General features: G+C 38.6%; 1 protein-coding gene across 5 annotated transcripts in view; it reads right to left on the minus strand.

Annotated features, from left to right (window-relative positions):
* The window catches only part of LOC106055667 (polypeptide N-acetylgalactosaminyltransferase 11-like), a 46,132-nt gene extending 20,370 nt beyond the window's left edge, over window positions 1-25,762 (minus strand). For 3 of the 5 annotated variants that reach the window (XM_056013186.1, XM_013212028.2, XM_056013182.1), the window contains exon 1: window positions 1,336-1,730. The gene's annotated coding sequence lies outside the window, so the exon portion shown is untranslated. Of the gene's footprint in view, window positions 1-1,335; window positions 1,731-25,631 lie in introns of those variants that run through there. The other 2 variants (XM_056013184.1, XM_056013183.1) reach the window with 1 other exon arrangement.
* Between the last annotated feature and the right edge of the window lie 1,721 nt (window positions 25,763-27,483).

The following is a 27,483-nucleotide window of genomic DNA, read 5'->3' on the forward strand; positions in this document are numbered from 1 at the left end:
GCAGTTAATCTTCGTTTCAAGTCTTCATTATTGCCGCCAGTTAGTTGCTCACATAGAATAAAAGTCTAATATCTTCTCAAAATTATTTTGTGGTACAAAAGAAAGCCCTTAGAAATTTGATTCTGAATTGCTAATAAAAAGCCCACAAATTATCATACACATGTAAAAAAAAATCATAGCTTATTCTGTATACGGGTTGCACCAAAAAGTTTTTTCCCACCATAAATGAAAATCTAAAATAGTGCTTATGATATGAGATGAACTCTTACAGAAATCAGGACACTTTCCAGAAGTATTGACTATATTGCAAGACTTATATTTATTAAGGTGTTTCCTCCTCCTCATCATCATAAAACTCCACTGGAGTGAGGGCTTGAGAGGTGTTTCCAGAATTCATTATACTGCCATTATAGCAAGACATATCTTTATAGAATTCATTTTAGCAAGACTTATCTTTATTGAAGAGTTTCCTGAATTCATTATAGCAAGAATTATCTTCATTGAAGAGTTTCCAGAATTCATTATAGCAAGAATTATCTTTATTGAAGAGTTTCCAGAATTCATAATATAGGCATTATAGCAAGACTTACCTTTATTGAAGAGTTTATAGAATTCATTATAGCAAGACTTATCTTTATAGAGGAGTTTCTAGAATTCATTATAGAAAGACTTACCTTTATTGAAGAGTTTCCAGAATTCATTATAGCAAGACTATTTTTTTAGAGGAGTTTCTAGAATTCATTATAGCAAGACTTATCTTTATAAAGAAGTTTCCAGAATTCATTATATTGCAGTTTGTTTTGAAGAAACTTTTAAAAAATGACTTGACCAGAAGAAAACAAACGAGCATCCTGAACATTCAGTTGAAGAACTTCGAGTGGTGAATTATTGAAAAGAAAAAAAGTTTCTCTAGGCTTACTATTTTGTCATTCCACCTATGTGCGTTGTCAAAACTTAGATTGTTCAGTGCAGTTCGATCGGGGACTTGCTTGCTGCGTCGGAGATTCTCACAAGATATGGGGTATTTTATTTAACAACTTTACTGACCATAGAAACATACTGCCATTACATCTGCACCATATATCGCAAGGGGTCATTTATATTTTAAAACAAAATTCATTTCTGAATCTTGTTGTGTTTATGAGATAACAAAGGATCCGTTAGAATCAATTGTAAGTACTAAAGATACATACAATCAACAAATAATACAACTTGACAAAGACTTAATAAAGGAATTCCCCTGTTGCTATTGCTCATATCTTACATCTATATATCATACAGTCATGTTATATGTTAGTACTTGAGTTGCATTGCTTTGACAACAGTTCGGCTTACCTTTGAAAGGAATCCTTGTACAAACTTATGTTGTCAAATGTAGTCTCAGAAAACACACACACACATCACATGCGTATGTCTGTAACACGAACACATCCTTATCACAGTGTTACTTTAGCTTAATATTGGCATTGTCATGTCGGATAGGGGCTAATAACTCCAGATCAGAAGTGAAAGAGAAAAGAGCGATAAACACTTCCTCATGCCTTGTTGCTGCCGCAATGTAACAGATGCTGTCCCCTGCGTCTCTCCCGTCTCACCTCCCCTTCCCTCGCCACACACACAGCGCCCTGTACAAAAGTTATGTTATATAACTTACACACATCAAATAACTTCCTGTACAAAAGTTATGTTATATAACTTACACACATCAAATAACTTCCAGTACAAAAGTTATGTTATATAACTTACACACATCACATAACGTCCTGTACAAAATTAATGTTATATAACTTACACACATCAAATAACTTCCTGTACAAAAGTAATGTTATATAACTTACACACATCACATAACTTCCTGTACAAAAGTAATGTTATATAACTTACACACATCAAATAACTTCCTGTACAAAAGTTATGTTATATAACTTACACACATCAAATAACTTCCTGTACAAAAGTAATGTTATATAACTTACACACATCACATAACTTCCTGTACAAAAGTTATTTTATATAACTTACACACATCACATAACTTCCTGTACAAAAGTTATTTTATATAACTTACACATATCACATAACTTCCTGTACAAAAGTTATTTTATATAACTTACACATATCACATAACTTCCTGTACAAAAGTTATGTTATATAACTTACACACATCAAATAACTTCCTGTACAAAAGTAATGTTATATAACTTACACACATCAAATAACTTCCTGTACAAAAGTAATGTTATATAACTTACACACATCAAATAACTTCCAGTACAAAAGTTATGTTATATAACTTACATCACGTAACGTCCTGTATAAAACTTATGTTATTATAATGTTATATTATGTTATATATGTTATATAACCTACTCACACACAGACACACATTTATTGATTTTTTGCCAAGGTTAAATAAAATTAGATGTGACCAAACGAACATTTTTATTTCTCCCACACCCTATCTCGGATCAAGCTGAAATTTTGCACAATTATTTCTTTTACCTGATTGGTAACTCGAACAAGGGAAAGAAATTGTACTTGACTATAGTGGTGGTATACGCTGAATTATTCCCCTTTTTAGGTCGCCGATGTAAAGCAAGTTTGAACCAAACAAAAGATAACGATACAATCTTCTTTTTTTTTAAAAAAAGGACCTCACTAGCAAAGTGGTTAGTATGATTAGTATGTCGGCTTGAGCCATGAGTTCGAATTCATGTCGTTTTTTAAAGAATAAATGCATTAATAAGCGATGTCTGTAAAATTCACCCAAATATCACTTTCTTTCTTCTCCCCCTCCCCCTCGCACTAGTTTCGCCATTTTCCCCATTGGTCCAGGTAAGTGATAGGATCATAGCGTAGTGAGATAGAAAAGAGCATGAAATAACGAAAACAATTTGGTCAAAATATTTCGAATCGTACAAACTTCTTGTTGTTCGTCTAGATCTAGAACAAATTTAATTACATGACAGATCCAAAGTAACTGATACGTTGACACTTTGTATAAGCTTTTTTTTTTAAAAATATTTTTTATAAATATTTTTCTGGTTTAAATTTAAAATGTACTTATACAGCATGTTTACATTGAAGTTTCACTATTCTGGAAACTTCAAATATTATGGCTAGATCTTTAAGTAATGCTTTGAAAGTTGTACTAACCAGTTGAAAAACTCTGCTAGTCAGGGTGATTTACATGTTATTGCTTTTAAATTTGCTCTTTACATGTGTATGGAATTATGAGTTTATTGACCAGTGCTGCTGTGGACTGTGCTATTCTGGTCAATAGTTCGGGTTTGTTTGTTTCATCTGAAACAATAGCTCCGATGCATTTAAAAATACAAAAGTTTCCTGTCTCCAATACTGATGTCCCTTTTAAAGTCCTTTTTGCGATTGGTTATAATTTTTGGAGGGCATTGATTTGCATTGCGCATGCTGCGTAAGTCTTGCCTATGCCCATCGCCAAGTCAGCAAGCTCTTCAGTCCCTGACAGACCATCTTTGTCGTCTGCAAGGCGCAAGTTTGTAATTCTTCTTCATACAATTCTTACATTACCTTCGTAACCCTTGAAAAGCATCTTCCATTATCCTTCCATTATCCTCTCATTGTCCTTTCATTATCCTTTCATAGTCCTTTGAAGGGAGATATCGAAAAGCTGCTGAAACTAGGTAGCTATATATTAAAAAACGAAAGTATCAAATTTAGTTTGCGATATTTAAAAACAATAAATATCTCTTGCCCACAGGCTTGTCAATATCTGACGATGAAACCACATTACAAAATATTTGAACTAAACGCGATCGTGGAACAACTCCAAAAATACAGCCAACAAGGACGTCTGATCAAGATGACCAAAGATTTCCAGCGCGCGTGGAAACATTTTCTAAAGAAATGTTACAGATTGTATAGAAAAGACAGTAAAATGTCTGAATCAACACCACAAGAAATGCAAGTCGAAGCAATGATGATACTGAAACAGATTGTATACAACTGATGGCCGACTGGCTGATCCCACGTTCCAAGACTTCATTTTCGTCATCGTTTGAATTCAATGATGTAATAATCTTCTTCTTGAAAGGAATAATGGAAATGTACAAGCCAAGCGCATGCGCAGAACACTGGATGAAAAGCTGAGCGATTGATTGCAGACACAATAATGAACCACGTGATCGGGGGCCGGTTGATTCAGTTATTGCAATCTCTGCATTAATATCCTCTTTGTTGGATCGTTGAATTGGATTAGCTCAAGTTTCCTTTTTGTGAATGGAAAATATATTTTTTAATTATTATTTTCCATGTAGTGTATGTTTACTAACTTAGATTAGCTATGGTCGCAGCTGGGACTGCATAGCCACTGGAAAAACTGCATTCCTCATTAATCTTCAGACTCGAAGACATGCCTTATTATAATTATGTCGAAACGTTTATCATTTAATACCATATAAGGTTTCTGTTTACACCTTGTCTACAGTTAATATACTTAGTGTAATAGTTGGAATTGTTTATGCATTCCTCTGAGACATCAATTGTAGCGAGGCCTAGAGTTAAAAAGTCTATATAGCAATGTAATTAGCAGCTCCCCATTCCAGACACATAGCAAAGCGCAATAACAATCAGGTTTAATTTAGGAAATTCCATCTCATAATCTGTTGAATGTACTGGTGGAGAGAAGATCCATCTTCCGGTTATAAAGGCCAAGATATTGGGGTGCATTAAGTCCAAGTGTTTCCCCCCCCCCCCCAACCAGTTGTGGGAGCCTGGCAATGACTGACCAGGTCAAAGAAGCAGACCTGTGAGCGGAGAGTACATTTTTAATATTATTTTTCCTAGACTACGGCGTTACATAGAGTCGCACCACTGATGGCCAACTCAGCACTCCGATAGCTGCAATGCTTACGCCGCCATCTTCCTGAATGGTGCTGTACAAACCTTTAGAGCACGGAAAATTACTAATGGCGAATGTACCGACAAAACTTTAGTGAAAGTAGGCAGCCTTGTCTTACTCCAGCTGTGGTTTTGAACCAGTCCCCAATATTATTGTTAAAGTACACCGCACTGGTGGTATCCTTGTAGATGTTCTGGATAACTTTAATTATGTTTTTATTGTACTTTTCCATTGTCGCCCAGAGTGCCCCGTGCCATACTCGATAGAAAGCTTTATTGAAATCAATAAAGACATGGAAAAGATTCTCTTGGTGCTGGAGATATTTTTCACAGAGTATTCTGAGGTTTAGGATTTATTCTGTTGTGCTGCGACCTTGTCTAAAACCAGCTTGTTCTTCTGGTATGATTTGGCACTTGGCAGCTATCGGTTTTAGTAGATTTAATATAATTTTTAACAGTACTTTGCTGGGATGGCTTAGGAGGCTGATGGTGCGATAGTTTTGACAGAGTTGTAAATTGCCTTTCTTTTGAAGGGTGATGATGAGTGATTGGGTTTAGGGTTTAGGTCATTCTCTTGCTTGAAAGGATAATGGAAGATTCTCTCGAGGGCTATGAAGGAAGAAGAATTACTAACTTGCGCTTCGCAGATGACATTTACGGCCTAGCAGGGACAGAAGAAGAACTAGCTGACCTGGTGATGTGCATTGACAAAACTTTCGCAGCATATGGTATGCAAATAAATGCCGAAAAAAAAACACAATTATGATCAATAGCCAACAGGGCTTTAAAAGAACAGCAGTATTGTAAGTGAAAAGCTGACTAGTGTTAGCAGCTTCAAATACCTCGGAGCTATTGTCTCAGATGAGGGAACAAAACCCGAACTAGCCCGGATAGCACAGTCCACAACAGCCCTTTCAAAACTTAAAATAATATGGCAAGACAAAGACTAAGCCCAATGCCTCTTTCTTGTGGGTACGTGGTAAAGTGTTTGTATCTAGAAGCAAAGTTTCTTTCGAAATAGGTCAGCGTGGGTGGACAACGGAATTCCCCTCCCACTCAGGTTCATATAACTGTGTATGTGTGTACCGATAAATATCCATTAAATATATTTATTAATACCTATAAACCTGATGGCATGCGGCCTCAGAACGAGACAGCTGGAGGTCACTCACAAAGGCCGCGGGATACGCATTTGAGACCAAAAGAAAATCTGCTGCCGCAGACGGCGAAAAGTAAATCTAAATCGGACTCCTGCGGACAATGGTTGTGCTTGCCCTGGATGTGGCAAAATATGTAGGTCACAGCTGGGGCTGCGCAGCTACGAGAAATACTGCATTCCTCACTAACCTTCGTACTCAAAGACAAGCCTTATTATTATAAACTTCACTAGTTGTTGTCTGTGCTCATCAAAAGTCTGTCCAAATACCAACCATCAATGGTCTGTCCAAATAACAACCATCAATGGTCTGTCCAAATACCAACCATCAATGGTCTGTCCAAATACCAACCATCAATGGTCTGTCCAAATACCAACCATTAATGGTCTGTTCAAATGAAATCATCAACGATCTGTTCAAGTCCTTATCTTAAAAGATCTGTTCGAATACCAATCGTAGAAGGCATATCCAATAATCAAAGACATGTTCAAATACCTATCATAAATTGCCTGTTCAAATACCTATCATCAAAGGCCTGTTCATATACCTATCATCGCAAGCATTTACCCCATTAGAAAGTTGTCCATCAATGCTCGCCACTTCTTCACTCAATTAGATAACCTGTAGATTGCCAACAATCGGTCGATATCAATCACTGTGGCTATTGTTTGGTCTGGTGCATTGTCCTACTGTTAGGAACCATGCAACAAAAGATCACAGTCAACGCAAAGTAAAAACACATAAAACACGTGACTTCGAAAACGCGCCATTGATTTCTGCGGTTCTGTTTTGTTAAATTATCTTTCGCTTTTGCACCTTTCTGTAGACAGATAGATAGATGTCAAGGACGCAGTATTAGAAGACCACTGTTGCCAACTAAAGAGTAATTAGATTGTGCTAAAAGAAATTTGACTTTAAGGTGCTGACAAAATAAAATAAATATAAAAAATCCTTTATTTTTTTTTTTAAAAGAAGTTTATCTAAAGGGGAAGAACTTCGTCCTTAACTATATCTACCAATAATGTACAATTTATTTCCCTTTTTCGATATCAAAAAAAAATAAATAAATACCAATAATTAACTAAATGAGTATTTTTGTTTTATTGATTCATGTTTGTTATAATAATTGTTTAAAGTATCAAATTGATCGGAGAATGCGTGAGGGAGATAAAGCGTTAACAATTATTTAAGGGACTAAAGGCAACAAATTTAGCCATATTGTTGTGAGGAAGCGTAGTCGAGAGGGCAAGTACGCTTGAACTTGGCTTGGCTACCTAGAAGGGGGCTCGAGGTTCGACACCCGACTCAGGCAGAGTTGTGTTTACTGAGCGCCTTAAGGCAGCACGGAAAAACAACTCCTAGATATACCCCCCCCCCCCACAAATGAGATTGGACCAAAACCGCTCTGATCATGCTATAAGCATGAGAGTAGCGCTATGTAAAAGCTATAATAATAATAATTGTTAGTAATTAATTCTCTAATAGGTTACTTTTTTCTTTATTGATTCAAGTATTGCGAAGTTTCAGCTTAATCCGAAAATTGGTGTGGGAGAAATAATGTGTACAAACTTTTTACCAGACAGACAGTGAGTTGTAATAAAAAGAATACAAAATTTATTGTATAGCTTCTGAATGACATAGCTAATTAACAGTTCTTATACTGTACACAGAATACAGCAAACAGCTAACTATTTATAGTTGATCTGTTTTAGATAAAATTACCGATATAACGATAACACCTCTACACTCTAGACTAGTCTAGACCAATACTTTTATGGATATTTTCATGAGAAACTCAGTAATGTCAAGGACGCAAAATTAAGCTTCAATATTGCCAACTAAATTAAAAAGAAAAAAATCGTTGATCCTAGAAAATCTGAATCCTCTGTGCTTAAAAGTGCACACAAATGATCATGTTACTTACACACACAAAAAAACCCTAGCTTATCAACGTTCCATTATTCTGTACACTGAATGCACCAAGAAGTTAGATATTTATAGTTTTTCCGCCATGGATGAAAATCTCAAAGAGATCAAGATTATAGATAGATAGATAGCCACATTTGATTCGTTTGTACCAACTGAAATGAAGCCTTAGGGTTGAAATCAATTCATCCATCACTACTACCAGCTTTGAAAACAACAATAAAACAAACGTCATTGAATCGGTTAAGCCGCCTTAAGGATCTGATTTCTTTAATCCAAGTTTACAGAGTCCCCTTTGATGGGGTTTCAGTGTGGCAGAGTGATTAGCGCACTGATATTTGGTGACAGCTGGCTCAGACTTGAGAGAGAGAGAGAGAGAGAGAGAGAGAGAGAGAGAGAGAAGAGATTTGAGAGAAGAAGAAACAAAAGAGAGACAAGAGAGATATGGGAGAGTGATAGAGCGAAAGATAGTTTGAAGGGAAAGAGAGACTGGAGAGAGACGGAAGAGAAAAAAGAGTCTGGGGAGAAAGAGAGGCTGGATAGTGGAAAGAAAAAGAGAATGAAGAAACACAGTTCGGAAAGAGAGAGAACTAAGGGAGAGAAAGAGAGATTAATGATAGATAAAGAGAGACTGGAATGGTAGAGAGAAGCGAGATTGAAGATTGAGACTAGAAATAGTCTGGAGTGAGGGTCCGAAGGAAATGCTCCCGTTGCCTCAGCGTGGCGCTTCCCTGGAAACGTCCGCACGTGGAAGCGGAAAGGCTAAGTACGAGAGCAAACATGGCCCTCACACTTATGCTTAACAAGTGTACATGCACGTGGTGGGAATGTCCGCATCCATTGAACCTTTCCCCAGCGGGGTCCATACGGGCGGTGATGCACACCCCTCCCCCATGGAACGCAGTGGTACATTATAGGAATATGACGTGTCCCCTCGTGGGCTCGGCCTCCGGCCTCACATGGGATGGGGGAACCCATTGCATTTTCTCAAGGTACCGTGACCCATGAAAAAAACGGGTGTGATTAAATGATCATCTAGTAACTCGTTGATGAAGGCCTTCAGACAGAAGTGTCGATGAAGAGCCAATCCTTCATCCTGGTCACGGAATATAATCCTTTCCCAGGTCAAAGGTTCATAAAAGCGATTCATTTATCTCGAACCGAGACGATTTTTTTTCGACATCTCCACGAGGAGTCAGGGTCTGAGAGAGAAACAAAAACAACAACAAAAAGCGGTAAAGAGAGAAAGTTAGAGGGAAATAGTGTCTCTACAGTCTCAATGTTATCATTTCTTCTTTATAGCTGACACTTTCGGCGTGGATGGAAATGTAAAGATATCGGAAGTTGGAAGTTGGTCGGAATTTTTTTTAACAAATGCGCACATAGTACTTAGTAGTATGTCTGGATAGCGAAGTTGATCTAGCATCGACCTAATAACGCGAATGTAGTGATTTCGATAAAATTAACATACTGCATTTCGGATCTAATGTGTCCATGAGCATGATGCATACTGACAGTGTCAGAGGTTCTTAATTATATATATATATATATATATATAAATTATAATTCAATACTTGCTTAACTCAAATACGAACACTTAATATACATCAACTCTAACTTCTTATATTCACGAATATCGATAATACTTTAATACTTAATAAAGCACACAATTATATCACTCTTATGAAATACACAAAACACCAGTTCATCAACTTATAAATATATAAACGCATAAATACCAGTCCAGGAAGTAAATGTCCAACCTTCCTGGACCTGGAGCAAGACCTTACTGACTAACACATTCTCTCGCACATTCAACGAAGACTTAATCACTCAGTTCACAACACGTGCAACACTTGGCATTCATAACAAGGGGATATAACAATCATATCAAACTAACATTCATTCTCGCCATACCTCTCCCTGACAGACAGGGGCGGCCTTAGATAATTGGAGGCCCTAGGCGAAGAGACTTTGGTGGCCCCAAATGAAATAGAAAAATAAAAAGTAAACAGCGAATAGATATAATAAAATTATTAAGCAATTTATTTCAAACCGAGTCAGGCTAGAGTAAAAAAATAAAAAAAAGTAAAGTTCCCCTTTCAGACCTTGTGGTCTATAGGGCAGATGATGTAAAGGTCATCTGATTCTGTGGCCTACGTTTAACGAGGGTGTCATGTGGCCAGCACAACGACCAACCGCCTTTACTTTTCTCCAACTAGTGTCAGGACTCAGAGGCGCCCGAAGATCCTGAAACTAAAAATCCCTGTCTTCACCAGAAGCCAAGCGCTTTACCGCTCAACCAGTACGCCAACAATAACACTGGGTACAAGTTTCGCTGTTTCTTCACTAGAAGAATTTTTTTTTTGAGTCCTGTGCGAGGCCCTCACCAATCGGAGGCCTTAGCCTAGTTCGCCTATGCCTTGGGCCGGCCCAGGTACTGAGCTGGTACATCGTAAAGAACTTAACGTTCATGATAATGAACTTGTGTACTTACAAGAGTTGTCTTTAGTTTTTTTTTTTTTTAAAGAAGTTATACCTTCCGAGAGTGAAGTTAAGAGAGTCAAGTCCCTTGTGAACATCTTTTACTTTGATGTGTGACGTCTGCTGACATCACGAAGTTAAAAGTACACAGGACTGTAGCAGGACTTTTTTTTTTTTAAAAAGTAGAAAGCCCAGTTTCGGACACAGTCATAGACGGCCAGGTATGGGCCTTAGTTTTTTTTAAGTGAAACTAGAGTAACTTAAGTCACCACAAACTTGTAGGCATTAGTCTTTTTACGATTAAGAATCGATGGATTTCTTTGAATATAATATAGAATGATACTCTAACTACAAAACATCTGGCATATTTAAAAGTTAATTTAAAAGTAGTAGATACATTGCCATTTAGGCTCTTTAAAGTCAGATAAAAAAAATGTATAGAAACTAGAACGAAGGCAAAAAAGAGCGGTGGGATTTACAACCAATGAATATTCTTGTCTAGAGCAGTGTTTCCCAAACATTATCTTTAACGGAACACTTCGCACAATCAGAGTATTTAACGGAACACTTCGCACAATCAGAGTATTTAGCGGAACACTTCGCACAGTCAGAGTATTTAGCGGAACACTTCGCACAATCAGAGTATTTAACGGAACACTTCGCACAATCAGAGTATTTAGCGGAACACTTCGCACAGGCAGAGTATTTAGCGGAACACTTCGCACAGGCAGAGTATTTAGCGGAACACTTCGCACAATCAGAGTATTTAGCGGAACACTTCGCACAGGCAGAGTATTTAGCGGAACACTTCGCACAGGCAGAGTATTTAGCGGAACACTTCGCACAGGCAGAGTATTTAACGGAACACTTCGCACAATCAGAGTATTTAACGGAACACTTCACACAATCAGAGTATTTAGCGGAACACTTCGCACAGGCAGAGTATTTAGCGGAACACTTCGCACAGGCAGAGTATTTAGCGGAACACTTCGCACAATCTGAGTATTTAACGGAACACTTCGCACAATCAGAGTATTTAACGGAACACTTCACACAATCAGAGTATTTAGCGGAACACTTCGCACAATCAGAGTATTTAACGGAACACTTCACACAATCAGAGTATTTAGCGGAACACTTCGCACAGGCAGAGTATTTAGCGGAACACTTCGCACATTCTGAGTATTTAGCGGAACACTTCGTACAATCTGAGTATTTAGCGGAACACTTCGTACAATCTGAGTATTTAGCGGAACACTTCGTACAATCTGAGTATTTAGCGGAACACTTCGTACAATCAGAGTATTTAGCGGAACACTTCGTACCATCTGAGTATTTAGCGGAACACTTCGTACAATCAGAGTATTTAGCGGAACACTTCGTACAATCTGAGTATTTAGCGGAACACTTCGTACAATCTGAGTATTTAGCGGAACACTTCGTACAATCTGAGTATTTAGCGGAACACTTCGTACAATCTGAGTATTTAGCGGAACACTTCGTACAATCTGAGTATTTAGCGGAACACTTCGTACAATCTGAGTATTTAGCGGAACACTTCGTACAATCTGAGTATTTAGTGGTAAACTAGTTAATTACTCCAGTAGTTCACGGAACACCTATTCAGGCCTCACGAAACACTAGGGTTCCGCGGAACACAGTTTGGGAAACACTGTAACACCGTTTCTAAAATCAGTAAGTGTAGAGACACTCCAGAACAGAAGAATAAAGAGTAAGGTCGCAATAATACTTAAAACAGTGGGCCATAACCTACGAATACATAAGTACAATTTCATAAAATACTCAGAAAGACACAAAGATAAAGGCACATTTCTTATTCCATATGCTTGGACAAAGTCGTAAAAGTGCTTCCCTAGTGCCTTTGGAGCATGAATAAGGTTGTTAGAATCAGCCATGAAAACCAACGACTAAGAGTTCAAGTCACTAACTAACAAGCACGACAAGGTTAACAGATGGATACTCGTAGGTCGTAATTATCTTCTGTATTGGAGGAAGATCTGTAGCTTATAAGATAAGAAGAAGACAATCGAAATATGCATGAAGGATTAAAAGTTTCCCTTTCAGACCTTGCGATCTAAAGGGCAGATGATGTAAAGGTCATCTGTTTCTGTGGCTCATGATTAACGAGGGTGTCATGTAGCCAGCACAACGACCAACCGCCTTTACTTTTCCCCAACTAATGTCAGGTACTCATTAGAGCTGTGTGGATTGTTCATAGATAATAGAACTCACAGGCCTACTACTCTACAGCGTTGTTGTGCAAAGATAAGTACAGTATTTAATATAAACGTAAGCCAGTTGACTAATACAAACATTTATAACTTCATTGACAGCAAGGGAAAAAACTCTTTTTTTTTATGTTTGTGTTGTCTTTCCATATGTCGGTTACGTTTATATATCAAAAATTTAAATCCGATTTTCAAAATCATCCTCATATTGCTAAAAATATGTGCTAGCGTATTTTTACGTTTATAAAATATGCACGTAGGTGTAAACCATTTTTAAAACGAGGCCAAAAAATGCAGTAAGTGTTACGCACAGCTTAAAATGCAATAGATAAACAAATATAGACTTTTACAAACCTATTACGATATAAACAAGGATGAATAACGTTTGCCTTGCTAAATGTCTAAATGAAGGAGTATAACCCTTTCAATGTTTGTCTTGTGTTTTCTGGTATTGTAGTATTTTGTAAACCTTTTGAATAAAGGCCCTCATATTGGTAATAAAAGTACAAATCCTAAGTATTGCCAATAATTGAATGACTAATTAGTTGTTGTTTTTTTTTAAACTAATTCATGTTTTGTTAGATATAATAAATAATTGTTTTATGGGTGAGAGAAATAACGTGTACACACTTTTTACCACGCAGAGTGAGTTGTAAAAATATTAAAACAACAGACATTTACTGTTATTACCTAGCATACCTGTAAAAATAAATCGCTCCATCCCCCCCCCCCAAAAAAAAAAAAAGAAGGGACAGTGTGATGGTGGAAAGTACGACAACAGTGACTTTCAAATTTGCCGCTTCATAAACAACACAAGATATGGTGATTCAAATTTGAATAGGTTCCGTTTTAATTTTGATCCTATTAAATAAAGCAACCAAACATCCAATCCGTCCTCACCTCATGGCATTACTACACAGGAGTGGCGTCCCTCTATTTATTTAATAGAAGTAGTTTATGGCGCTGTTTTTGTCTCTCATTTCTTATGTATGAGGTCAGCGGGCTAGTTGCTTTCATAGTACAATACCCTAAAGGGAAATAAGCCGTGATATTGATTGTCTCCTTTTACTCACCTTACATATGGGTCAAAGGTACCGTGTCTGTTTGTCAACGAAAATTAACGTGACAAATAATGTTCTAATCCAGGATATCTGAACATGTGCATGTTAGAACAAAAGATTTGTTTCGTGGCAATAGCTTAGATAAAGAATAACGAGAGAATTTGAAGTGCAGATTTTTCATGTTTGTTGCAGTAGTTACTAAAGTTCCTTCAGACTAATTTTTTTTTTTACCTTTTTAGTCCAAACCTTCTGCAAGAGGGCAGGGGAGAGGGCAGTGTCTGAACATGAGACCATAGTAAAAACAGTCTAAAATACAAACCCCAGGACTAGGCAGCCCACTAACACATCCAATGTATAAATGTATTCTTCTAGGAGCTATACTTAATCACCCATATGAGGTGACAGTTTTTTTTTTATATAGACAAAGTCAAGACAAGACTACACTTTTTATTTCTTTATTTCCTGTTATACCGTATGTTAAATGGACGAGTCTAGATACCTTTAAAACAATCTTAAATTGAACGACTTACAATTGTATTTAAAAATACTCTGACAGTGTCTGACACTACCACGACATCCTCGTGTTGTAACCAGATGGTCTAACACTCATTGGACTTGTTTCAATATTCTTCCATTATGCACAAACAAAAAAATGCAGATCTGTTGGAGATTTTCATAGAATGCGAAAAACCTATAAATAGCCAGCTTTCTGGTGTATCAGGTGTACACAGTCATACCAATGTTATTGAGCTAGGTGTTTTGTTTGAACCTTACATCTGATCATATTTGTGTAGTGTTGTAGCAGTGTAAAAGTAGTTGTTTGGTTTTATTATTCGATTTGTAACTTTTATTTAGTTGGCAATTTAGCCTTGACATTGTTTAGTTAAGTTTCTCGTGAAAATTCCGAACAGTAAATGTTTGTTAGAACTTATGGAAGTGTGATCTGCCTAGAGGAAATTGTGTACTATAGATCGAACGATCATTGTCTACGTGTACCGCCAGATAGAATGTCTGAAGCTTGTGTGTGTGTCTGCGTTAAGCAGATCGACTTTCTATACAATATTTGTTCTCTTCCATGTTGTAATAACTAAAAAAAAAAGTGTAGGATTTTCACCAGAAATTTGAAACACTGTAAACTCTTCTTAAACTTTCTTCCTCGTTGTGGTGACTCTGTTTGTATATAAGATTGTTAATAACACTTGCGAGAGTCTTGGGTGCAAGATTTAAGGAATTCTATGTTTATTTATTATTATTTCATTGGTCCATTGGTTGGGACAGAGTGACAGCGCTTGGAGTTTTGACATTGTTGTCAGAGGCCTGGGTTTTGGAGTCTAATCGTATAGTATAAATAATATACAAGTCAGTTTTCATAATTATGTATATATTTACTAGTTAACACTTGATGCGTTGTCTACAACTACAGTTATCCTGATTTACTTTTATTAAAGTTACATTCTGCTGTTAATTCATCTCTGGCGTCTCTTCCAATCATTGAAAGAAGTCTGTTATTGTCAAGTATAATCCCAGTAAGGAGTTCACAACAATGGTGGAGCAGCAAGTGTGTCAACAAGTTGACAGGTGAACTATTTCATCCCACTGGCGGATCCAGGGGGGGGAGGCGGTAGGGGCGATCGCCCCCCCCACTCGGCCGACCCCCCCCCCCCCCGAAGGGGGGGCGGACGAATTTTAGTATAGAATTCACACAATTTGTATACAAATTTATTACTTATGTTAATAATATATACTTATTATTTATATTTCGCCCTTTTTTTTATTATTTCGCCCTTCCTCTAGTATGTTGACCGATTTGGTGGGGTCGTGAGGGGCAATGCTATCAAGCCCCAATGGTATCAATCAGTCCAATTTATTTGTAGAAAGCACAGCTGGCTAAAAGAATCAATTAAATATATATATGATTAAAACTTGTTATTGATATTTTAAACGATCTTTATATTATGTCGTTCCCTGTTTCCCATTTGGGGGGGCTGGGGGGGGGGGGCGAATACCTCTACTGCCCTTCCCACCTAAACCATTTGAGTGGGGGGGGGGCGGTCCTACTTTTATGGAGAAATCATAGTTTGTGAACAAAATTAGTTGAATTAATCTATAAATTTTATATTATGTCGCTCCCTTTCTGGTTTCTTGGTCGATTCGGTGGGGTTGGGTAGAGGGCGATTGCATGTACTGCCCTTCCCACTCTAGCCCTCTGAGTGGGGGGGGGGGAGGTCCTATTTTTATGGAGAATCATAGTTTGTGAACAAAATTGGTTGAATATCTATATAATATAAACTACGTATTGATATGTGAACCCATTGTATATTATGTCGTACCATACTCTAATCTCAAATTTTATCATTAGTAAATTTAAATGAAAAAAGGTTGCACCAGGTGGGAAGGGCGATATATGCAATTGCATTTCCCCCATCGGACAAACCAATACTTTTTCTTTTAGTATTATAGTTTTGAAATTACAAAATGTAAAAAATCTGCCACTAATATAATTTATATATACTACAAATTAAATTCTCATATCGAGTCGCCCTACTTTTTTTTTTTTTAATGCCAAATGCAATCTTTAGCAGAAATTATTAAAGGAGCGAGGATTAATCGTTTTCATTCTACCGCCCCTCCCATTTCCAGAGTTTATGTCATTTTACATGAATTTATCATAATTATTTTAAGAAAGACTTTGCATTGGAAAGTTAGAATTCAAACGAAATTTTTCAGTATAAGAATCATGATTGAGATGAGTTCTAAACCGGAAAAAATACATTTATAGTCGCCTTTTCCCAACCTTTACTCAATCAGATATTTTTCTAGTTAAATAAATTTGGGACTATAACTCACAACCTACACCACAATGTTATTGAATATTATTTATCGAATAATTTTTTTTTCGGCGGCGATCCTCAAAGCCAAAATCTAAATATGTGGGGTATCTTATCTTTTCAAGGAACAAATCGGTTTTATTTGCAATGTATTAAGGGCCTATAAATTCATATTAGAATATCTTTCAAGTACAATATTATTGAAAAGGTCAGGAGAATGCGTTTCTGCAGTGAAAAATGCCAGAAAACACGTTTGGCGTCGGGGCCTTGCCCCGAACTCCATTGATGAATAATGAGCTGTAGATGTCAGGAAAATGCGTTTCTGCAGTGAAGAATGCAAGAAAACGCTTTTGTCGTCGGGGCTTCGCCCCAAACTTCATTGATGAATAATAAGCTGTAGATGTCAGGAGAATGTGTTTCTGTAGTGAAGAATACAAGAAAATGCTTTTAGCGTCGGGGCTTCGCCCCGAACTTCATTAATGAATGATGAGCTGTAGATGTCAGGAGAATGCGTTTCTGCAGTGAAAAATGCAAGAAAACGCTTTTGGCGTAGGGGCTTCGCCCCGAACTCCATTGATTAATAATAAGCTTTAGATGTCAGGAGAATGCGTTTCTGCAGTGAAGAATGCAAGAAAACCTTTTGTCGTCGGGGCTTCGCCCCGAACTCCATTGATGAATAATAAGCTTTAGATGTCAGGAGAATGCGTTTCTGCAGTGTAGAATACAAGAAAATGCTTTTGTCGTCGGGGCTTCGCCCCGAGCTTCATTAATGAATGATGAGCTGTAGATGTCAGGAGAATGCGTTTCTGCAGTAAAGAATACAAGAAAATGCTTTTAGCGTCGGGGCTTCGCCCCGAACTTCATTGATGAATAATAAGCTGTAGATTCAGGAGAATGCGTTTCTGTAGTGAAGAATACAAGAAAATGCTTTTAGCGTCGGGTCTTCGCCCCGAACTTCATTAATGAATGATGAGCTGTAGATGTCAGGAAAATGCGTTTCTGCAGTGAAGAATGCAAGAAAACGCTTTTGTCGTCGGGGCTTCGCCCCAAACTTCATTGATGAATAATAAGCTGTAGATGTCAGGAGAATGTGTTTCTGTAGTGAAGAATACAAGAAAATGCTTTTAGCGTCGGGGCTTCGCCCCGAACTTCATTAATGAATGATGAGCTGTAGATGTCAGGAGAATGCGTTTCTGCAGTGAAAAATGCAAGAAAACGCTTTTGGCGTAGGGGCTTCGCCCCGAACTCCATTGATGAATAATAAGCTTTAGATGTCAGGAGAATGCGTTTCTGCAGTGTAGAATACAAGAAAATGCTTTTGTCGTCGGGGCTTCGCCCCGAACTTCATTAATGAATGATGAGCTGTAGATGTCAGGAGAATGCGTTTCTGCAGTAAAGAATACAAGGAAATGCTTTTAGCGTCGGGGCTTCGCCCCGAACTTCATTGATGAATAATAAGCTGTAGATTCAGGAGAATGCGTTTCTGTAGTGAAGAATACAAGAAAATGCTTTTAGCGTCGGGTCTTCGCCCCGAACTTCATTAATGAATGATGAGCTGTAGATGTCAGGAAAATGCGTTTCTGCAGTGAAGAATGCAAGAAAACGCTTTTGTCGTCGGGGCTTCGCCCCAAACTTCATTGATGAATAATAAGCTGTAGATGTCAGGAGAATGTGTTTCTGTAGTGAAGAATACAAGAAAATGCTTTTAGCGTCGGGGCTTCGCCCCGAACTTCATTAATGAATGATGAGCTGTAGATTTCAGGAGAATGCGTTTCTGCAGTGAAAAATGCAAGAAAACGCTTTTGGCGTAGGGGCTTCGCCCCGAACTCCATTGATTAATAATAAGCTTTAGATGTCAGGAGAATGCGTTTCTGCAGTGAAGAATGCAAGAAAACCTTTTGTCGTCGGGGCTTCGCCCCGAACTCCATTGATGAATAATAAGCTTTAGATGTCAGGAGAATGCGTTTCTGCAGTGTAGAATACAAGAAAATGCTTTTGTCGTCGGGGCTTCGCCCCGAACTTCATTAATGAATGATGAGCTGTAGATGTCAGGAGAATGCGTTTCTGCAGTAAAGAATACAAGTAAATGCTTTTAGCGTCGGGGCTTCGCCCCAAACTTCATTAATGAATGATGAGCTGTAGATGTTAGGAGAATGCGTTTCTGCAGTGAAAAATGCAAGAAAACGCTTTTGGCGTAGGGGCTTCGCCCCGAACTCCATTGATTAATAATAAGCTTTAGATGTCAGGAGAATGCGTTTCTGCAGTGAAGAATGCAAGAAAACCTTTTGTCGTCGGGGCTTCGCCCCGAACTCCATTGATGAATAATAAGCTTTAGATGTCAGGAGAATGCGTTTCTGCAGTGTAGAATACAAGAAAATGCTTTTGTCGTCGGGGCTTCGCCCCGAACTTCATTAATGAATGATGAGCTGTAGATGTCAGGAGAATGCGTTTCTGCAGTAAAGAATACAAGGAAATGCTTTTAGCGTCGGGGCTTCGCCCCGAACTTCATTGATGAATAATAAGCTGTAGATTCAGGAGAATGCGTTTCTGTAGTGAAGAATACAAGTAAATGCTTTTAGCGTCGGGGCTTCGCCCCGAACTTCATTAATGAATGATGAGCTGTAGATGTCAGGAGAATGCGTTTCTGCAGTGAAGAATGCAAGAAAACGCTTTTGTCGTCGGGGCTTTGCCCCAAACCCCACTAGGGAACCTAATAGCGTTGCCCCACTTTTTCGCCGAAGGTTGAGAAATGCTGCTTTTTAAAATTCTCATATATATATATATATATATATATATATATATATATATATATATATATATGTGTATGTGTGTGTGTGTTCTGTACACACGTTTATGCATAGGGTTAGGGTTTACTTGGCGTTAGGGTTAGGGTTTGGAAAAAAATCGCCCCCCCCCACTCCAAAGTTCTGGATCCGCTAGTGTTTCATCCTTATAGTACTACTGACGTGTCAAACCTTTGACATGAACGAGGAGATTTGTTATCTATTATCTTCTAGCTAGCAGTAAGCTCTACTGCCTTTAAATAAAAATAACGGGAAATTGAAACTAATTAACTCAGGGACTAAGACTCTTCTCATAAATTATAAGAACAAACCTACGTCCTTAAGATGGCCTAAAGAGCATACAGCGACTTATTAAAACTATACGAAACGGGGGAAGAGTCTGGGCTACCAGAGAGAAGAGTTAGACGAGTGGGTTGTTAAAATCATAAGACAGAACGAGGAGAGAGATGCTAGAATGGAAGAAAGGAGAGAAAGGGCGAAAGTAGAAGAGAAAGAAAGGAGAGAAAGGGCGAAAGTAGAACAGGAAGAAAGGGCGAAAGTAGAAGAGAAAAAAAGGAGATAAAGGGCGAAAGTAGAAGAGGAAGAAAGGGCGAAAGTAGAAGAGAAAAAAAGGAGAGAAAGGGCGAAAGTAGAAGAGGAAGAAAGGGGCGAAAGTAGAAGAGAAAGAAAGGAGATAAAGGGCGAAAGTAGAAGAGGAAGAATGGGCGAAAGTAGAAGAGGAAGAAAGGGCGAAAGTAGAAGAGGAAGAAAGGGCGAAAGTAGAAGAGGAAGAAAGGGCGAAAGTAGAAGAGGAAGAAAGGGCGAAAGTAGAAGAGGAAGAAAGGGCGAAAGTAGAAGAGGAAGAAAGGGCGAAAGTAGAACAGGAAGAAAGGGCGAAAGTAGAAGAGAAAAAAAGGAGATAAAGGGCGAAAGTAGAAGAGGAAGAAAGGGCGAAAGTAGAAGAGGAAGAAAGGGGCGAAAGTAGAAGAGAAAGAAAGGAGATAAAGGGCGAAAGTAGAAGAGGAAGAAAGGGCGAAAGTTGAAGAGAAAAAAAGGAGAGAAAGGGCGAAAGTAGAAGAGGAAGAAAGGGGCGAAAGTAGAAGAGAAAGAAAGGAGATAAAGGGCGAAAGTAGAAGAGGAAGAAAGGGCGAAAGTTGAAGAGAAAAAAAGGAGAGAAAGGGCGAAAGTAGAAGAGGAAGAAAGGGCGAAAGTAGAAGAGGAAGAAAGGGCGAAAGTAGAAGAGGAAGAAAGGGCGAAAGTAGAAGAGGAAGAAAGGGCGAAAGTAGAAGAGGAAGAAAGGGCGAAAGTAGAAGAGGAAGAAAGGAGAGAAAGGGCGAAAGTAGAAGAACGAAAGATGGCAATGCAGGAAGAAGAGGTGAGATTTAAGTGGAAACTAGAAGAGAAACAAGTAGCAGCCAAAATAAAAATAGATGATGAAGAATCGAAGGCCATGATCGCTGCAATTGAAAAGAGAGTAAAGGAAAGACTATTGATGAGCAAGGAGATAGAGACACGAGGAAAAGAAATACGTCCCAAACAAAAAGACAAAAATGTGTGGAAGGCACGGATAAGATGGATACGTTTATCAACAGATTTGAAAAGCTGATGAAACTTGAAAAAGAACCACAAAACGAATGGGCCATACAACTTCTCAGTCTGGTCGGAGGAAAGGCCCTCGACGCACTACAAGTCCTAAGCGATGACGAGGTAGCGAACTATGCCATCCTTAAGAAAACATTACTTGATTTCTATCAATACAGCTAGGACGACTACCGACAGAAGTTTCATGAGCTAAAACCACCATCAGACGGCAACATGAAGCAATTTGTTTCTGATATGAAAATAATTTTCGAAAAATGGTTTCAAGCGTCAGGAATTGAAGAATCCTTCGAGAGTCTGAAACAGTTTGTCATCGTGGACAAAATCATATCAACAGCTTGGAAGCATCTGTTTGCTTTCCTACAAGAAAGAAAACCGTGAAGTGTGGAGACCGTTATGGAACTGTGTCAAACTTATGTAGCAGCACATCCAGGCGAAATACTAGAAAAGGTTGAGGACAGTCAAGAAATCGAATTTGCCGCCGCAGCAACAGTCTCTACAACAGCACGATTCACAAAGAAAGAAACGGCACAACAGCGTAGTCCACCACAAGACAGAGATATACAGAGAACAAAATGATTATAGACTAAATCAGTCATCGGCCCAGAGAAGTGAAGTGAGATGCTTCAACTGTAGAAAATGGGACACATAGCGAAGTATTGTAGAGAGGCAAGGCGAAGAGAGAACTGGAAGAATGATGTTGTGGCTCCCGTAGGAGGCTTAGCTGAGAGTCTTTCACCCTGCAATAGTTAACGGGAATCACATCGTTTCCCTACGCGATACACGGGACACGAAATGTGTACTTTTAGCAAAACTTGTGAGGCCCCATCAGTACACAATGCAAAGTACAAGGTTTTGTGGGGGGGGGGGCAGGTCAAAAGTTACCCGACCGCTATAGTACATATTAACTCCCCTTATTTCAATGAAACAGTTGAAGCTATAGTTGTTGATAATGGACCATTCGATTTGTTGATAGGAAATGTTCCAAACATAGAATTCCTCAAATCTTACACCTAAGATTATCTCAAAAGTTGTTTACAATCTTATATACAAACAGAGTTACCACATTCTTATTTTTTTCCTCTTACCTTAAATCGTTATTAGCCATGTGTAAATCGGATCGAACAGACTTGTCTGTATGATATGGAGGCCTAGTAGTCATTGGTCATGAACTTAAGGTTCAAGATATATATATATATATATATATATATATTTAATTTTGCACCTTTTTTTTAATGTTATAACTTTATGTATCATTGTTACTTCCATCTGCATTTATAAATTTGCTTCTTAATTTCGCTTTATGCATTAATGTCATTGATGGTAGTCCAGGTAGTGTTGGACCTGTGTATTTTTGTTGCATTCCTTCTTGACCTGATACTGAATCTACTATTGTACACAATCTAAGCTAGTAACTTTGTACGCTATTAATAAGGTATATTAACAGCTTGTTTTGGTAAGGGCGGAATTTTGTGACTATGATTGTATATAAGATTGGGGCTCGAAGTTCGACACCCGACTCGGGCAGTGTTGAGGTTGAGCGTCTAAAGGAAACACGGGAAATCTTCTCCCAGATACTCCCTCCCCCCAACGGGTCCACCAATGAGATTGAACCATAGCGCTCTGAGCATGCTATAAGCATGAAAGTAGCGCTGTATAAAGCTATAATGTATTTAGTTATTATACTTTAAGACATTGAATAAAGCGTTTACATTTGTGTATTGTATCATTTGTATGTGCACATAATTCTGTTATCCAATCTATTTGTAGTTTAGCCAATGTGTAACAATGTGTATGTCCTAGTCAGTCAAAATGAAGTTATCAAAACTAGGAGGAGCATAATGATCATTTTGATCAATAGCAAACAATATCTTCTTATCTTATCTTATCTTTTCTTATCTTATAGATTTCATCCATGAGTGCCTTGAGGTTGACTGTACCGTATCATGGAATTGCAGGTCACAGAAAATCAGTTGCTAGTCACTCGATTTTACTGGAGTGCATTTTTTTTTTACTAATCATCTTTTCCTAAAGCCTACCTCAGCTATACCAGTGGCGACTAACTTCTCCTAAAGCCTACCTCAGCTATACCAGTGGCGACTAACTTCTCCTAAAGCCTACCTCAGCTATACCAGTGGCGACTAACTTCTCCTAAAGCCTACCTCAGCTATACCAGTGGCGACTAACTTCTCCTAAAGCCTACCTCAGCTATACCAGTGGCGACTAACTTCTCCTAAAGCCTACCTCAGCTATACCAGTGGCGACTAACTTCTCCTAAAGCCTACCTCAGCTATACCAGTGGCGACTAACTTCTCCTAAAGCCTACCTCAGCTATACCAGTGGCGACTAACTTCTCCTAAAGCCTACCTCAGCTATACCAGTGGCGACTAACTTCTCCTAAAGCCTACCTCAGCTATACCAGTGGCGACTAACTTCTCCTAAAGCCTACCTCAGCTATACCAGTGGCGACTAACTTCTCCTAAAGCCTACCTCAGCTATACCAGTGGCGACTAACTTTTCCTAAAGCCTACCTCAGCTATACCAGTGGCGACTAACTTTTCCTAAAGCCTACCTCAGCTATACCAGTGGCGACTAACTTTTCCTAAAGCCTACCTCAGCTATACCAGTGGCGACTAACTTTTCCTAAAGCCTACCTCAGCTATACCAGTGGCGACTAACTTTTCCTAAAGCCTACCTCAGCTATACCAGTGGCGACTAACTTTTCCTAAAGCCTACCTCAGCTATACCAGTGGCGACTAACTTTTCCTAAAGCCTACCTCAGCTATACCAGTGGCGACTAACTTTTCCTAAAGCCTACCTCAGCTATACCAGTGGCGACTAACTTTTCCTAAAGCCTACCTCAGCTATACCAGTGGCGACTAACTTTTCCTAAAGCCTATCAGCTATACCAGTGGCGACTAACTTTTCCTAAAGCCTACCTCAGCTATACCAGTGGCGACTAACTTTTCCTAAAGCCTACCTCAGCTATACCAGTGGCGACTAACTTTTCCTAAAGCCTACCTCAGCTATACCAGTGGCGACTAACTTCTCCTAAAGCCTACCTCAGCTATACCAGTGGCGACTAACTTTTCCTAAAGCCTACCTCAGCTATACCAGTGGCGACTAACTTTTCCTAAAGCCTATCTCAGCTATACCAGTGGCGACTAACTTTTCCTAAAGCCTATCTCAGCTATACCAGTGGCGACTAACTTTTCCTAAAGCCTACCTCAGCTATACCAGTGGCGACTAACTTTTCCTAAAGCCTATCTCAGCTATACCAGTGGCGACTAACTTTTCCTAAAGCCTATCTCAGCTATACCAGTGGCGACTAACTTTTCCTAAAGCCTACCTCAGCTATACCAGTGGCGACTAACTTTTCCTAAAGCCTACCTCAGCTATACCAGTGGCGACCAGCTTTTTGTTTCATTGCGCTGATTTTGATTTTGACAAACCTTCTATCAACTCACACTGTCTGACAGTCTGGTCAAATGTTTGTACACGTTATTTCTCCCACACCCATTCTCGTATTAAGATGAAATTGTGCACGCTTATTTCTTTTACGTTACATAACAAGAAAAAAAAAACTAACCAGTTAGTTAACTAATGGGGTCGCGGTGGCAGAGTGGTTAAGCGCTTGGCTTCTGAACCTGAAATCCTGGGTTCGAATCTCAGTGAAGAAGGCTTTTGATTTTCGGGATTTCTAGGGCGCTCCTGAGTCTACCCAACTGTAATAGGTGCCTGACTTTAGAGGAGAAGTAAATGTGGTGGACGTTGTGCTGGCCACGTGACACCCTGCTCGTTAATCGGTGGCCAAGGGAACAGATAACCTTAATATCATCTGCCCAATAGGTCGCAATGTCTGAAAGGGTAACTTTACTTTTTAAAATTAACTATTGGTAATTAATTATTTTGTTTGGTATTTCTAACAAGGGAAAGAAATTGTACTTGGCTGATGTGGTGGTATAAGTTGAAGTAATCCCCTTTATTCTTTGTAGAGTTTAGAAGAAAAAGAAAATGGGCCAGTAAGGGGATCGAACCCACGATATTCACGTTATTGGCACGACGATCTAACAACTTAGCTCACCGGATATAATAAAAATTAAAGCATAAATATATAGATCTAGAACGATAAATAACATCAAAATGAAGCGAAAATTAAATGTCTGCCATCTTTTGGTTAGTCTTTATCCATCTATCCTAAGACATGAACTTTAATTAATTCGATAACTAATGAAATATCTTTATGAGTTTGAAGATATCACTAGCTTTTGTGTAAAATTTCAGCTCGATAAGAGAATGAAAAAATATTATCGAAATAAATTATTCAAATATCACGTTTTTGACTACGACAAAAATTTAAGCCTATAGAAGGAATTGATCAGTTCTGAGAATTAGATCTATAAAAGTTTGGCCTTCATTTATTATCACTGAAATGTTTTTAAATCACGAAACGTCACTCTGGGCTTTGCTCTACTAAAAAAAAAAATTGTCAACGAAAAATTCAGTTTTATTTATCAGATGGCTTTTACTAGGTAGGCCTTAGGCCTATATATTTAGTCTGCATAGCAAACAGGCTACCACTGAGTGCTACAATTACATATTCCAGTGCTCTACGTGAGCGTATAGAAGATCAAACCAAATAAAAAATAACAAGCTCTGGTCTTACCTGTGCATCATTCGTTACCAGTGATGAAAACAAAGTCATGAATCTAACAGTTAGTCCAACACACATATGTTAGTAGACTAGTAGATCTACAGACCACTCGCCTAAGTAGACCTTTTTTTTTTACTATATAAAAAGGTAAACTTGACTTTACTGGACTATAAATAGATAGAAGCTAAGCTTCGGTTTCCCCTTCTCTAGGCTTAAGAGCTTGGATGGCGGGCGACCATAGTCCTTGAGGGGGGGGGGGGGCAACTGAAACTTTGTAAGCAGGTAGACTTTTTTTTTTCGATTTTGCAAAGTACATTCTGAGTTGTGCACTGGTGTGAACTCTATGAGTTCTAACAGGAAACTGTTTCATCTGTTAGTTAATACATCTCATACAATTGTTTCATCTGTAATACAATTAAGGATGAAACTGTTTCGTCTGTTAGTTACTAGGCCACAGGAAACTGTTTCGTCTGTTATAAGTTAGTAGGCCACAGGAAACTGTTTCGTCTGTTAGTTAAAAGGCCACATGAAACTGTTTCGTCTGTTAGTTACAAGGCCACAGGAAACTGTTTCGTCTGTTAGTTGCTAGGCCACATGAAACTGTTTCGTCTGTTATAAGTTAGTAGGCCACAGGAAACTGTTTCGTCTGTTAGTTAAAAGGCCACATGAAACTGTTTCGTCTGTTAGTTACAAGGCCACAGGAAACTGTTTCGTCTGGTAGTTACAAAGCCACAGGAAACTGTTTCGTCTGTTAGTTACTAGGCCTCAAGAAACTGTTTCGTCTGTTAGATACAAGGCCACATGAAACTGTTTCGTCTGTTAGTTGCTAGGCCACATGAAACTGTTTCGTCTGTTAGTTACACGGCCACAGGAAACTGTTTTGTCTGTTAGTTACAAGGCCACAGGAAACTGTTTCGTCTGTTAGTTACTAGGCCACATGAAACTGTTTCGTCTGTTAGTTACAAGGCCACAGGAAACTGTTTCGTCTGTTAGTTACTAGGCCTCAGGAAACTGTTTCGTCTGTTAGTTACAAGGACACAGGAAACTGTTTCGTCTGTTAGTTGCTAGGCCACAGGAAACTGTTTCGTCTGTTAGTTACTAGGCCTCAGGAAACTGTTTCGTCTGTTAGTTACACGGCCACAGGAAACTGTTTCGTCTGTTAGTTACTCGGCCAAAGGAAACTGTTTCGTCTGTTAGTTACAAGGCCACAGGAAACTGTTTCGTCTGTTAGTTACTAGGCCTCAGGAAACTGTTTCGTCTGTTAGTTACAAGGCCACAGGAAACTGTTTCGTCTGTTAGTTGCTAGGCCACATGAAACTATTTCGTCTGTTAGTTACACGGCCACAGGAAACTGTTTCGTCTGTTAGTTACTCGGCCAAAGGAAACTGTTTCGTCTGTTAGTTACAAGGCCACAGGAAACTGCTTCGTCTGTTAGTTGCTAGGCCACAGGAAACTGTTTCGTCTGTTAGTTACTAGGCCACAGAAAACTGTTTCGTCTGTTAGTTACTCGGCCACAGAAAACTGTTTCGTCTGTTAGTTACAAAGTCACAGGAAACTGTCATCCGGTTAGCTTCTATTTTATGCAATAAAATACAATGAGAGAGAAAAAGAAGATGAAGTAATATAGAGAAGTGTGGGGAGGGTAATATTTATTCTATAGAAAAACCTAAGATGAAAAGAGGAAGGTTGTTGAATGTTGAGACTATGACTGCCTTTTTACGATTTTTATCAAAATAGCAAAAAAAAAAAAATGCAAAGAACGCCATTTCGAAAGATCAATGTTGCCAACTCAAAACAAACATTCACTTTGTGCTCCAAGAGCAAGAGCATGAAAGTTTGATTCTAAAATGCAGAGGAAAAAAAT

This window comes from Biomphalaria glabrata, chromosome 15, assembly GCF_947242115.1.
Source record: "Biomphalaria glabrata chromosome 15, xgBioGlab47.1, whole genome shotgun sequence".
NCBI lineage: Eukaryota > Metazoa > Mollusca > Gastropoda > Planorbidae > Biomphalaria > Biomphalaria glabrata.